General features: G+C 36.1%; 1 protein-coding gene and 1 non-coding gene across 8 annotated transcripts in view; one reads left to right on the top strand and one right to left on the bottom strand.

Annotated features, from left to right (window-relative positions):
* ARHGAP32 (Rho GTPase activating protein 32) overlaps nucleotides 1-13781 on the bottom strand; it is a 317821-nt gene that overhangs the window by 235029 nt on the left and 69011 nt on the right. The window lies entirely within an intron of this gene.
* Nucleotides 6320-6424, top strand: LOC112441228 (U6 spliceosomal RNA). The gene has a single exon (XR_003029175.1). It is a non-coding gene; the product is annotated as a U6 spliceosomal RNA (small nuclear RNA).

A 13781-nucleotide genomic window follows, 5' to 3' on the forward strand; every position in this document is an offset into this window, starting at 1 on the left:
ATTCTCCCAACCACCTCATGAGGCAGGAGCCATCATATTACAGGTGAAGAAACTGAGACTTAGCATCATAATTTCTCCAGGATTATCCAGTTCATAAACTTGCATTAAAAATACTTTTCAGGCCAGGATCAGTAGCTGATGCCTGTAATCCTAGCACTTGAGAGGCCAAGGCAGGGAGATCACCTGAGGTCTGGAGTTCGAGACCAGCCTGTCCAACACGGTGAAAACCCGTCTCTACTAAAAATATAAAAATTAACCTGGCTTGGTGGTGCATGCATGTAATCCCAGCTACTTGGTAGGGTGAGGCAGGAGAATAGCTTCAGCCTGGGAGAGAGAGGTTGCAATGAGCCAAGATTGCGCCACTGCACTTCAGCCTGGGTGACAGAGCAAGACTCCATCTCAAAAAAAATAAAAATACTTTTCAAAAATCCAAACCTAACCACGCCATATGAAATGTTACTTCTGTGGGAAGACTATATGGTTTGCATTTTGGTCCACATTCCACTTATTAGCCTAGACGTCTCTGATCTCACAGTTTTTTATTTTCTCTTTTTTGGGGGATAGGCCATGATACTGCTGAAATGCTGACCTACATCTAATTCTATATCCAATACCCGTATCTACATGGCTGAATGCAGTATACATTTGGGTTCACTATCAGGGGAGGGGTATGGACAGGATATCACACAGCAAAACAATAGCAAAGCAGTAGAACCAAGATCTTGATGCTCTGATTTCGTTGTTCCCATTCTCCCATCATAATATTATAATTTTTTTTTTTCAAAACTGTTCAATACAGTGCATGGCACATAGCCAAGGGGTCAATAAATGTCTCCTTAATTGGGCACCAAGCTTTGTCCACAGACTACTTCATGAATATGAATATAAATATAAATATAAAATTTCTCAGAAAATTTTGTATTCTAAATGTGAATAATGTGTGCTCTGTGTAATATATATGTATGTATCATATAATTGTATCAGAAAGAAAAATTAAGCAAGAATCCTTCTAAAATATTTCCAATGACTGAAGATTTTCCTCCAAATGTATGGAGCACAATATATATAATGTAAAAATGTCATTCATCATTATTCATTTTTATACTATCTATACATTCATTCAAAATTTAGATTTTTTTATAACAATCATTTTTTAGGTGTTTCCTCCACTGAAATAATTAACTTTGAAAAAACAACTCTTTCCTTCTTTATTATGGAACACTGATGTATTCTGGATCATTATATATACATTGACATTTGCTTTAATTCACAATGGTATCTAAAGGGGAAACAATTCTTATGCATACTATGGCAACTTTATTTCATTAAAATATCAAAAATAAAGAATCCAGTTAATTTAATATGATTCTCTACAGGTAACTTTAAACATAACAGAAAAGGTCTACTTGAATAGAAAACTGACAATTTCATGTTAGAGCAGATTTTGCTTCACTAAACACATGTATTCAAAGGGAGATCTAACTTTCAACTGTTCATAAAAGCTAAATGATATTTCTATAAAAAAGTTAAAATGGCTATCTTAAAATACATCATCACCATTGCAAGGATATATGAATAAAAATCACTTTCAAAAAGCTGTTCTTATAAAACCAGAAAAAATAGAAATGGAGGTACTGTATTTTGAAGTCAAACAAGCTCAGACTCAAATATCAACTATGTCATTTACAAATAGTGTGGTCTTAGACAAGTGATAAGGTTTGGCTGTGTCCCCACCCAAATTTCATCTTGAATTGTAACTCCCATAATTCCCATGTGTGGTGGGAAGGACCTGGTAGGAGACAACTGAATCATGGGGGTGGTTTCTCTTAAACTGTTCTCATGCTAGTGAATAAGTCTCACGAGATCTGATGGTTTTATAAGGGGCACCCCTGTCGCTTGGCTCTTATTCTCTCTTTGCTGGCTGCCATGTAAGGTGTCCCTTTGGTCTTCCTTCATCTTCTGCCGTGATTTTGAGGCCTCCCCATGCACGTGTAACTGTGAGTCAATTAAACCTCTTTCCTTTATAGATTACCCAGTTTCATGTATGTCTTTATCAGCAGTGTGAAAACAGATTAATACAGTAAACTGGTACCAGCAGTGTGGGGCACCGCTGCAAAGATACCTGAAAATGTGGAAGCAACTTTGGAACTGGTTAGCAAGCAGAGGCTGAAACAGTTTGGAGGACTTAGAAGAAGAAAGAAAAATGTGGGAAAGTTTGGAACTTCCTAGAGACTTGTTGAATGGCTTTGACCAAAATGCTGATAATGACATGGACAATGAAATCCAGGCTGAAGTGGTCTGAGATGGAGATGAGGAACTTGTTGGGAACTAGAGTAAAGGTGACCCTTGCTATGTTTTAGCAAAGAGACTGGTGGCATTCTGCCCCTGCCCTAGAGATTTGTGGAACTTTGAACTTGAGGGAGATGATTTAGGGTATCTGGCAGAAGAAATGTCTAAGTAGCAAAGCATTCAATATGTGACTGGGTTGCTGTTAAAAAGCATTCAGTTTTATAAGGGAAACAGAGAATAAAAGTTCAGAAAATTTGCAGCCTGACCATGCGACAGAAAAGAAAAACCCATTTTCCAAGGAGAAAGTCAAGCCAGCTGCAGAAATTTGTATAAGTAACAAGGAGCCTAATGTTAATCACCAAGACAATGGGGAAAATGTCTCCAGGTCATGTCAGAGATCTTTGTGGCAGTCCTTCCCATCACAGGCCCAGAGGCCTAGGAAGAAAAATGGTTTCATGGGCCAGGCCCAGGGCCCCCTGCTGTGTGCAGCCTAGGGACTTGGTGCCCTGTGCCCCAGCTGCTCCAGCTATGGCTAAAAGGGGCCAAGATACAGCTTGGGCCATGGCTTCAGAGGGTGCAAGCCCCAATCCTTGCCAGTTTCCACAAGGTGTTGAGCCTGCAGGTGCACAAAAGTTAAGAACTGAGGTTTGGGAACCTCTACCTAGATTTCAGAGGATGTATGAAAATACCTAGATGTCCAGGCAGAAATCTGCTGCAGGGGCGGGGCCCTCCTGAAAACCTCTGCCAGGGCAGTGCAGAAGGGAAACATGGGGTTGAAGCCCCCACACAGAGCCCCCACTGGGCACTGCCTAGTGGAGCTGTGAGAAGAGGACCACCGTCCTCCAGACCCCAGAATGGCAGATCCACCAACTGCTTGCACTGTGAGCCTGGAAAAGCTGCAGACACTCAATGCCAGCCTGTGAAAGCAGCCAGGAGGGAGGTTGTACCCTGCAAAGCTAAAGGGGCAGAGCTGCCCAAGACCATGGGAACCGACCTCTTGCATCAGTGTGACCTAGGTGTGAGACACGGTGTCAAGGGAGATCATTTTGGAGCTTTAAGATTTGACTGCCCCACTGGATTTTGGACTTACATGGGCCCTGTAGCCCCTTTGGTTTGGCCAATTTTTCCCATTTGGAACAGCTGTATTTACCCAATGCCTGTACCCCCATTGTATCTAGGAGGTAACTAACTTTCTTTTGATTTTACAGGTTCATAGGCAGAAGGGACTTGCCTCATCTCAAATGAGACTCTGGACTGTGGACTTTTGAGTTAATGATGAAATGAGTTAAGACATTGGGGGACATTGGGAAGGCATGACCGGTTTGAAACGTAAGGATACAAGATGTGGGAGGGGCCAGGGGCAGAATGATATGGTTTGGCTGTGTCCCCACCCAAATCTCATCTTGTATTGTAACTCCCATAGTTCCCACACATTGTGGGAGGGACCCGATGGGTGATAACTGAATCATGGGGGTGGTTCCCCCATACTTTTCTCATGGTAATAAGTAAGTCTCAAAAGATCTGATGGTTTTACAAGGGGAAACCACTTTCACTTGGTTCTCATTCTTTCTCTTGTCTGCTGCCACGTAAGACATGCCTTTCATCTTCCACCAAGATTGTGAGGCCTCCCGAGCCACACAGAACTGTGAGTCCATTAAACCTCTTTTTCTTTATAAATTACCCAGTCTCGGGTATGTCTTTATCAGCAGCATGAAAATGGACTAATACAACAAGCAACTTAAATTGAGTCTCAGTTTCGTAGTCTCTAAAATAGAAAAAATAATACCCTTATGATGTTAATGTATAAAATAGAAACAATGCATATAATGAAACTATAGTAGTATACAGTACAAAGTCCTCAATAAATTATAGCCATTGTCATCATTATCATCCCTGAACCATAAAATGTTTTCATTACTGTGATTATAGAAAAATTGAAAAAAAAATCTTAATCTGTAAATCTCTGGCTTTTAAAAAATATAATCACTCTGTAATTTTTACTATTATTTAAAAGAGAGTGCTAATCTAAAAGATAAGAAAAAAGTCCCTATTAAGCCAGTAAGTTATTTTCTAATTATCTGAATTCTTTCCATGAATGTGAAGTATGGCAAATTAACAATTACAACAGAAACCCATATTCTTCATCACTTTAATTCAAGGATTATAAAGAACATATAAAATCAGATCATAAGACAATTCAACATGTCATTTCCGTGTTAATAAGTGATATTAAGTGGAAATTTCATAACCGTATGAATAAGAACTCTCAAAATTCAACTGACATGGTCTTCTGTTTTTGGGTCCTGTATCTTTCACTGTAATAAGCAAAGATTATAAGTATACTTTCTGGTATTCAAGTTTGAAAAGTATGTAATGTTTATCGATGTAGAAAACTGCTTTCAACAAATACATAATCTCAGCCTATGGTTTCACTGGATCACTAACCTTTCCTTATTATACATTCTATAATCATCATCTCATGTAAATATTGTAGAAAAATACTATAACGGTATACCTAACTAGATCCCCTCCAGACAATTTTTAACCACTGTTCTAGAGCCTGATATCAGTAACCAAAAAAATAATCAGAAAACCCTACAGAGTGTGAGTCTACTATTTATATCTACGGATAAATCAAAACTACTGTATATAATTGTTAAATAAAATCTAAGGCCAGTGATGACTTTTCCAGTAAAAGTAAACAGCCACTAAAATACAACATTTACATGTAGTGGTTACATGAAAACAAAAAAACAAAAACACAGCCAGGTGCAGTGGCTCACACCTGTAATTCCAGTACTTTGGGAGGCCAAGGCAGGAAGATCCCTTGAGGCCAGGAGTTGAAAACCAACCAGAGCAACAAAGCGAGACTCCATCTCTATAAAAAAACTTTAAAAATTAGCCAAGCATTGTGATGAACATCTGTAGACCCAGCAACTCAGGAAGCTGAAGTGGGAGGATCGCTTGAGCACAGGAGTTCGAGGCTAGTGAGCTACAATCACGCCACTGCACTCCAGCCTGGGCAACAGAGCAAGAGCCTGTCTCTGTCTGTCTGTCTGTCTGTCTGTCTGTCTGTGTGTGTCTCTCTCTATTTATTTATATATATGTGTGTGTATATATACACACATATACATATACACGTACATATACATATACACACATATATATACTGGTAATAAAAATAGTATTTTTAATACACACATGCAAAGAAGAAAGTTTGGAAAACTAACAAAGATAATGCAGATGATTTTTACTTCCTTAAACTTATTTACATATTTTTAACTTTCTAACATAAAAATGTATTCACTGTTTAACTTTTTAGTTTTAAAGAAGTTAACAGCATGAGTTAAAAGATCCACTCTACAGTTTCTTCTCTTGAGTAGATGGATGCTGTTTTTCTACCCTGTATACCACAGAAGTCAATGAAAATGTTTACTGAATAAATACATAGGATTGAACGACTGAAAAATCTAGGTCCCAGGAATAGGAAATATAAGTTCAAAAATAAATGAAGGCAATGTGCATAAAGAAGGCAATATTCTTATACTGACCAAGATAAATCAAAAATAGAGAGAATATGAAAAAAAGCAAAGACAAGAAGTAAAATCATGTATGTGATATAAATAAGAAAACTTAAACAGATTCTTTTCATATCAAGATCTCAGAATCATGAAATAAATTTATATATCAGGAATTAAGTCAATTTCCCTTCTAAATGTTTCCCATCCTAACCTATGAAGAACCAAAATCAATGGTATTTAAACCACATTAATAAAAATATACAATAACCACAATATCTACAAGTACAAGGATTGCACCAACCCAATATTTACTGTTGAATTCATACGCCACATCACTTTGTCTCATTGCTTCCTTTCTCAAAAAGGTCACAAAAGCCAACTCAGAAATACTTTGTTCTAACACTAAAGAGCTCAAAGTGCTCTTGTGCAAGGGGGGGAAAATAAAAAAAAGAAAAGAAAAGAAAAACACGCTACCAGCATAGCAGATTCTACTGAATGAAATCAAAGCAGTGCTTGCTTCAGCAGTACATATACTAAAATTGGAACAATACAGAGATTAGCACGGCCCCTGCGCAAGGATGAAATTCAAGTAGTCAGAGGCTAGAGAGAACAATTCATACACCTACCTAGCTATGGGCACACGGAACAAGCAAGTTGTATCAACTTCAGAATTCCACTGGCAGACTCAACAAATAACAAAAACACTTGCTTTATCAGATACATTCGAATCTAGTGATCTTAGTAAATCCCTCTCACTGGCTAAGCAACCATCTTATCAGTCTAAGTGACGACCCGTTTTTGCCTTCAATCTACAGATAAAGTAAATCAAAACTACTACATATATTGGTTAAATAAAATCTGAGGCAAGTGATAATTTTTCTAGCAACTTATTCAACATGAGCAAGTAGTAAACAAAAACAAAAAACACCAGTAAAGTAACACATGAATAAAACATATCAGAATCAGTCATCTTTTTAAATGAACACTGGATATTAAAAAAGTATCTCTATCTGAAAAGGAATCTATAGGACTGAAAGAAGAAAATAGGCTACACTTAATTAAGGTAAAAGTATAGTGTTGAAAATTAGGGACTGATTTAGTAAAAGATCTTGTAAAAATAATGAAGGTTGAGAATTCTTAAACATAATGTTGAGCCAGGTGTGGTGGTTTACCCTGCAATCCCAGCACTTTGAGAGGCTGAGGCAGGAGGATCCCTTAAGGCCAGGAGTTTAAGACCAGGTTGAACAAAGCCCTGTCTCTACAAAAAAAAAAAAAGAAAGAAAAAAGAAAAATTAGCTGGGCATGGTGGTGCACGCCTGTAATCTCAGCTACTCGGGAGGCTGAGGTGAGAGGCTTGTTTGAGCCCAGGAGTTCTAGGCTGTGGTAAGCTGTGATTGTGCCACTACACACCAGCCCGGTCAACAGAGTGAGACCCCCATCTAAAAAAATTGCATATATATAAAATTGCATACATAATTATATATAATTTTATACATATATAAATTATACATATAAAAGTACATATATACATATGTATATATAATATATATTTATACTATATAAAATATATAATTACATAATTTATAAAAATAAAATATATATAAGATTGAATTAAAGGAAATAATATTTTCTGAGTTAAAATTTTGATTGAATATTCTATAGTCCATGAGATACAGAAGGCATCAGCTATATTACATATTTTAGGACCTCAGAAAATTGTGGTCTTATCATACATATAAATTGTATATACATATAAAAACTATATATAACCATATTCCTGCTCACCGCTGTAACTGGACTTCCTCCTAATGTTAATGATACTGCAAATAATAACTCTAAATATAAATTGAATGAATAATCAGGGGAGAAAGCAAATGGTCTAGGTAGACTCCCCCTCAGTGAAAAGTCTGGGGAGAGGTCAGGAAGAGACTAGGATGAAATCAACAGGGGTAAGGCTATGCAAAAAGAAAAGAAAAAAAAGTTGTACTAAGTTTTCATGCTTGAAAAGCTCAAGGTATTGCACAAATTCAGTAGAGTTTCTCCCACGAAACTAGTTGAAGAAATAGAAATAAATCCAATGTTTTCAATCTGCCGTTTACTTACTGATATCCTTACCTGTATAGTTCACTCTGCTTTGAAGTTGGTTTGAGACTGAAGTAATTTTAGCAACTTGCTACTTATCTTATTCTGACTGCTCCTCTGCTATTTCTCAGAGAGTGTTGTAAGAGTAAAAATGAGAATCAACAATGACTAGTTTACTTAAAGTACTAGAGACCATTCAACTACTTACAAAATTACAGGCATTTTTCTCAAATCACAAACATCCTATCCTCAAGTGACAGAAGCTAAATGCTGTACTTTTAAACTTTAATTTGGGGTATCTTATTTTGATTTAAAGTAAGTGTACTACTATTCTGGTATCAGTAATTCTTCAATTTTATTTTCCTAGGAAGGAGAATTTAAGTTCCTGCCTGCTCATTTATTTCTGGAAACAGAGAAGCATTTTTCCCATTATCCTTTCTTATTGAAATTTGTTCTGCTAAGTTTTATCCACTGCAAAAATAAAGTTAATCATTTGAAGAATAAAATATAACAGGGAAGTAAAAAGAAGTTTAATATATGCAGCTCTTTAAAAGATATACAGATTTATGTTTAAATTTGAATGATCTATAAATTAGGAATTTAATATCTGTCTACTTCTTCTGATTTTGCTAGAACCAGACATCAATATTATCATCTCTGGGGCTTTTTATGTTATATTTTCAAAATGAACAATGAATACAAAGTACATTTTCTGATGTCTCAAACATTACTTGAAAAATAATAAGGCTGTTTTTAAGTGTCAACTGAGAATTTTCAAGTTACATCACTGTTCTAACTTTGCTTACTGATATACAATTCATTAAGTTACTTTTTCACTATTACAGGTACTATTCAAGTTACAAGATACACAGCAATTGGAAACAACAGTATTATCCTTGAGTATCCATGGTTTCCATTTAGAAATAATGCTGGATTTTTAAATTTAAGAAATTTGGGCTCAGACAATTCAAATTCCTTCTGTGCCACTTATTACCTATGTGAACTTGCACAAGTCACCAAAAATCTCTGAAGATCAATTTCCTCTTCTGAACAGAATAATCATACCCAGTCATATTGTTGAAGTAATTACATGAAACAGGATAAAGTCCTATATAGATGTTCAAAAAATGGAAGGTATAATATAACAATAAAAGAAAAGTACTTGGTGAATCTAGGTTTGGATCTACTAAAATGTTTAACTCTTCTGGAAAAGGAAACAAAATTCTCATTTATTTAACTTACTACTTTAGTTTTTCAATATATATGCTAGATACTATGATGCTATCCTTCAAAGCAATTACCACACTCCTAAACACTTAGTATGTACTCAAATATCATTTAATTTAAATATTTTAACTTTTTTATTATGGGAAATTTCAACCATATACAAAAGTATATATAATAGAATAATGAACCAATAGGCATCTATTACTCAGCTTTAACAATTAACAAGAGCAAATCTCATCTCTACTCCCCACCCCCATCTGACTGGATTATATGTAAGCAAATCCTAGATATCATATCATTTCATTCGTAAATAATTCAGCATGTATCTCTAAAATATAGTATTTTTAAATAAAAATATTATCTTACCTTAGGAATCCACTAATCACTCAATTACCACAAATATCCACTCAAGGTAAACTTTTCCAACTGCCTTGAACCTTCTTTTTAATTAATTTATTTACTGAAACATGGTCTCACTCTGTCACCCAGGCTGGAGTGCAGCAACACAGTCATAACTCACTGCAGCATCAACCTCGTGGGCTTAAGGGATCCTTCGGCCTCAGCCTACCGAGTAGCTAGGACTACAGGAATGTGCCACCATGCCTGGCTAGTTTTTAAATATTTTGTAGACATAAAGTCTTGCTATGTTGACCAGGCTGGTCTCAAACTCCTGGTCTCAAGGGATCCTCCTTGCCTGGGTCTCCTAATCTGCTAGGATTACAGACGAGGGCTGTCACACCCAGCCATTGATTTTTTCTTTTTTTAAATAGCTCATTCATTTGAATCAGAAAGTCCACACATGATATTTTGGTAAATAAGTCTCTTAAGTCTCTTTAAAGTTTCCCCTTCCTCCATTTTTTATTAACATATATGGTTGAAGAAACCAGGTTCGGTATATTCTCTGACAGTCTTTATCTTGCTGATTATGTCCCAGTAGTGTTGTTCTATGGGTTCCTCTAGCTCTTGTATTTCCTGTAAGCCATTCTTTTTTTTTTATGAATATACTTTGAGTTCTGGGGTACACGTGCAGAATGTGTAGGTTTGTTACATAGGTATACATGTGCCATGGTGGTTTGCTGCACCCACCAACCCGTCATCTACATTAGGTATATCTCCTAATGCTGTCCCTCCCATAGCCCCTCACCCCCACAACAGGCCCCGGTGTGTGATGTTCCCCTCTCTGTGTCCATGTGTTCTCACTGCACAACTCCCACTTATGAGTGAGAACATGCAGTGTTTGGTTTTCTGTTCCTGTGCTAGTTTGCTGAGAATGATGGTTTCCAGCATCATCCATGTCCCTGCAAAGGACATGAACTCATCCTTTTTTATGGCTGCATAGTATTCCATGGTGTATATGTGCCACATTTTCTTTATCCAGTCTATCACTGATGGGCATTTGGGATGGTTCCAAGTCTTTGCTATTGTGAACAGTGTTGCAATAAACATACGTGTGCGTGTGATTTATAATCCTTTGGGTATATACCCAATAATGGGATCGTTGAGTCAAATGGTATTTCTGGTTCTAGATCCTTGAGGAATCGTCACACTGTCTTCCACAATGGTTGCACTAAATTACACTCCCACCAACAGTGTAAAAACGTTCCTATTTCTCCACATCCTCTCCAGCATCTGTTGTTTCCTGACTTTTTAATGATCGCCATTCTAACTAGCGTGAGATGGTATCTCACTGTGGTTTTGATTTGCATTTCTCTAATGACCAGTGATGATAAGCTTTTTTAAATATGTTTGTTGGCTGCATAAATGTCTTCTTTTGAGAAGTGTCTGTTCATATCGTTTGGCCACTTTTTTATGGGTTTTTTTTTTTTTTGTAAATTTCTTTAATTTCTTTGTAGATTCTGGATGTTAGTAGCCCTTTGTCAGATGGATAGGTTGCAAAAATTTTCTCCCATTCTGTAGGTTGCCTCTTCACTCTAGCTTTACTGAATGGCTTACCCTGATGTTTTCTGCCATTTCTACAAGCCTTCTAAAATAAATATTAATCAAAAGAACAACAAAAATGATAAAATAATAGAAAGTACAAAGAAAAAAACAACCAATGGGCCAGAAATAATCTGTTCTTGCAACATATTAAGAATGTATACATGGGGCAGCTATCGAAGGCATGGCACATTTAGAGGTTTTGAATGTTTCTCTTGTAACCAAAATGGGCTCTTTTGTCCTCTCCCACCATCTACAACATTTCTACGTCCTCCCACACAATCCACTAAGAAGAAGGGCATTACCTGCACACAACTGAACAATCTATGACTATTACTAAGATTCCACCTAGTATGTTTGCCACTCTGATTCATTCCTACCGTTTTAAAAGAATAATATAAAAGCTATGTGAACTTCGAAATATCCTTAAAGTAGAGGACAGAAACATTACAAGCACTCCTATTTGGTCAGGAAAGAGGAAACAACTTATCTTAGAATGAATTCATCAGTTTCATAAAATGCAGGAACATCCCATTCTAGTCTATTAAACTTCATTCTCCAACTCTAGAGATCAAGAAAAGATTTAACTGTAACAGGCTGCACACCTGAGAAAACACAGATTCATGAGATGATATTAATGCAGAGAAACAGACATTAATAAACCTTGCTGAGCCTGGCCGTCCAGCATGTTAGTTCCAAGTAACGTAGTTTTGTCAAGGAGAACTAGATCTCCTCCCACCGACTACCCAACAAGAAAACATACTATTTGGCCAATGTACCAGAACCTTCAGATCAAACAACAGTTAAGACAGTAACAGATTCTGAAAGGATCAAATATATCCACAAATTAAGGAGGAGTTCTTAAGTAAACAAATGGAAAAGACAATTAATCATGCATTGCTTGTTTGGCCACCTTCAAACAACCGGACAGTGGATGACCATCCATTCTGTCATTTTCTTTTCTTTTTTTTTTTTTTGAGACAGAGTCTTGCTCTTGTTGCCCAGGCTGGAATGCAGTGGAACATAAATTACAAAATACATACCAGCATAATAAAAATACCACCTTAAACTAATATCGCAGTTTACTATTTTCAAAGCAATTTGACATACTGCAAAGAAAACAAGTGACAAAAAAGAGTGGAAATTTTCCATCTAAAATAGAAACTTTAGAGTTCTAAACTTTCCAAAGAACAGAAAGTATTCAGAATTGAATTCACTATAATCCTTCAATAACTATATAGTCTAACATTCAAGAGCTTAATAACAAAAATAGTTGTAACACATTCCAAGAAATGAGTATGCCACAAGAAAGAATGGTAATTTAAACAGCATTGTTTTCCAAGGAAAAACTCTTAAGACTGTTTCTTCAAAAGTATGGCTTTAGAAGAGAGATTCTCAACATTTTTTCTCTGCCCCAAAACAGTTCGAGGATACACACAATCTCATTAGTAACAATGACTCATAACCTATTTAGAGATTTATTTTGATAAACAATTTTAAAAGCAAATTATCTTTGAGAGTGTCAAGCTGGTTGAGCATTCAAACCTTAAGGTGAAAATTATTTTAATTAGAACTTAATTTAGTTGAAATCTGCAGCACAAAAGAAGTTAAAGAGAGGCAAGAGAGGAAAGGGGCTGGATGGCACGGAGTCTCTGGTCAGCTAAGGGCAATAAGAGAGGAAGACGGACAAAGAAGAAAAAAAGTAGGATTCTAAATACAAAAAAAAGTAAGATATATAAAAAAAAGTAAATATAAAAAAAAGTAGGATTCTAAATACAAATAGACAGCACTAAGGATTTGTCTAGGCACCTGGAAGGGTACCTTTACTGCACATGCCTTGACAGGAGCTGAATTCTTATGTCAGAAATGGCTTGGAAGACTGCAAACGGAAAACACCCACTGGGCAAAGCCATCATTTTTCTCAAAACTGAAACACTGGTTCTATTTCTTGTTTACAAATTTAGCAAAAAAAAAAAAATTGTAAAAACTTCTGAAAAATGTAATACATGATGGCAAAGAAAGTAAAGATTTTTCTTCTCTAACTCTTAAAAGCATAAAACTGAAGATCATAAAATCAATTGAGTGTATGAATGTTTTATCAAATATAATAAACTTAGAACACGAAGGATACCACTTAAAAGCTGAAAAGTTTTGTATGTAACTCTAAAAATTGACAGATGAAATCGACATAAATCATAACCAGAATGTCGGGGGATATCAGTAAGGGTACCAATATGCTTCCTCAAAATATTCTTGAAATAACACCAAGGTGACAGAATGCTCAAGTGCATGAACTCTGGTTGTGAATCCATGTGGGGGTAATTCTTATGCTGTTATTCACAATTTTGTGAGGCTACCATCTCTGAAATTAGGAACATTTGCCTAAGAGCTGATGCAGATGTCTATGACAATAAAGAAGAATTAAGTCAATGGCTACGACTGCTGAAAAGAATGAGAAGCCAGAGAAGCATTCATGCCAGAAGACAAACACTTTAAACTACCATTAGCATTTACCGGGATTTCATACATTTGACTATTTCCAAAGGGAGAAGAAACCTTGAAAACAGTCTATTCTGAAGTCAGCTAGGAAACTAAACTCTAGAAATTCATATTTGTTTCTTCTACCTTACAACTGTATGGGAAATTTTCACACTGTATTTCATTTTAATTCTGATAACCAGAAGAACCTGGTGATGTGATAAAATAAACAACCTGTATTACACC

The sequence above is a fragment of the Pan paniscus genome, chromosome 9 (assembly GCF_029289425.2).
Source record: "Pan paniscus chromosome 9, NHGRI_mPanPan1-v2.0_pri, whole genome shotgun sequence".
Taxonomy (NCBI): domain Eukaryota; kingdom Metazoa; phylum Chordata; class Mammalia; order Primates; family Hominidae; genus Pan; species Pan paniscus.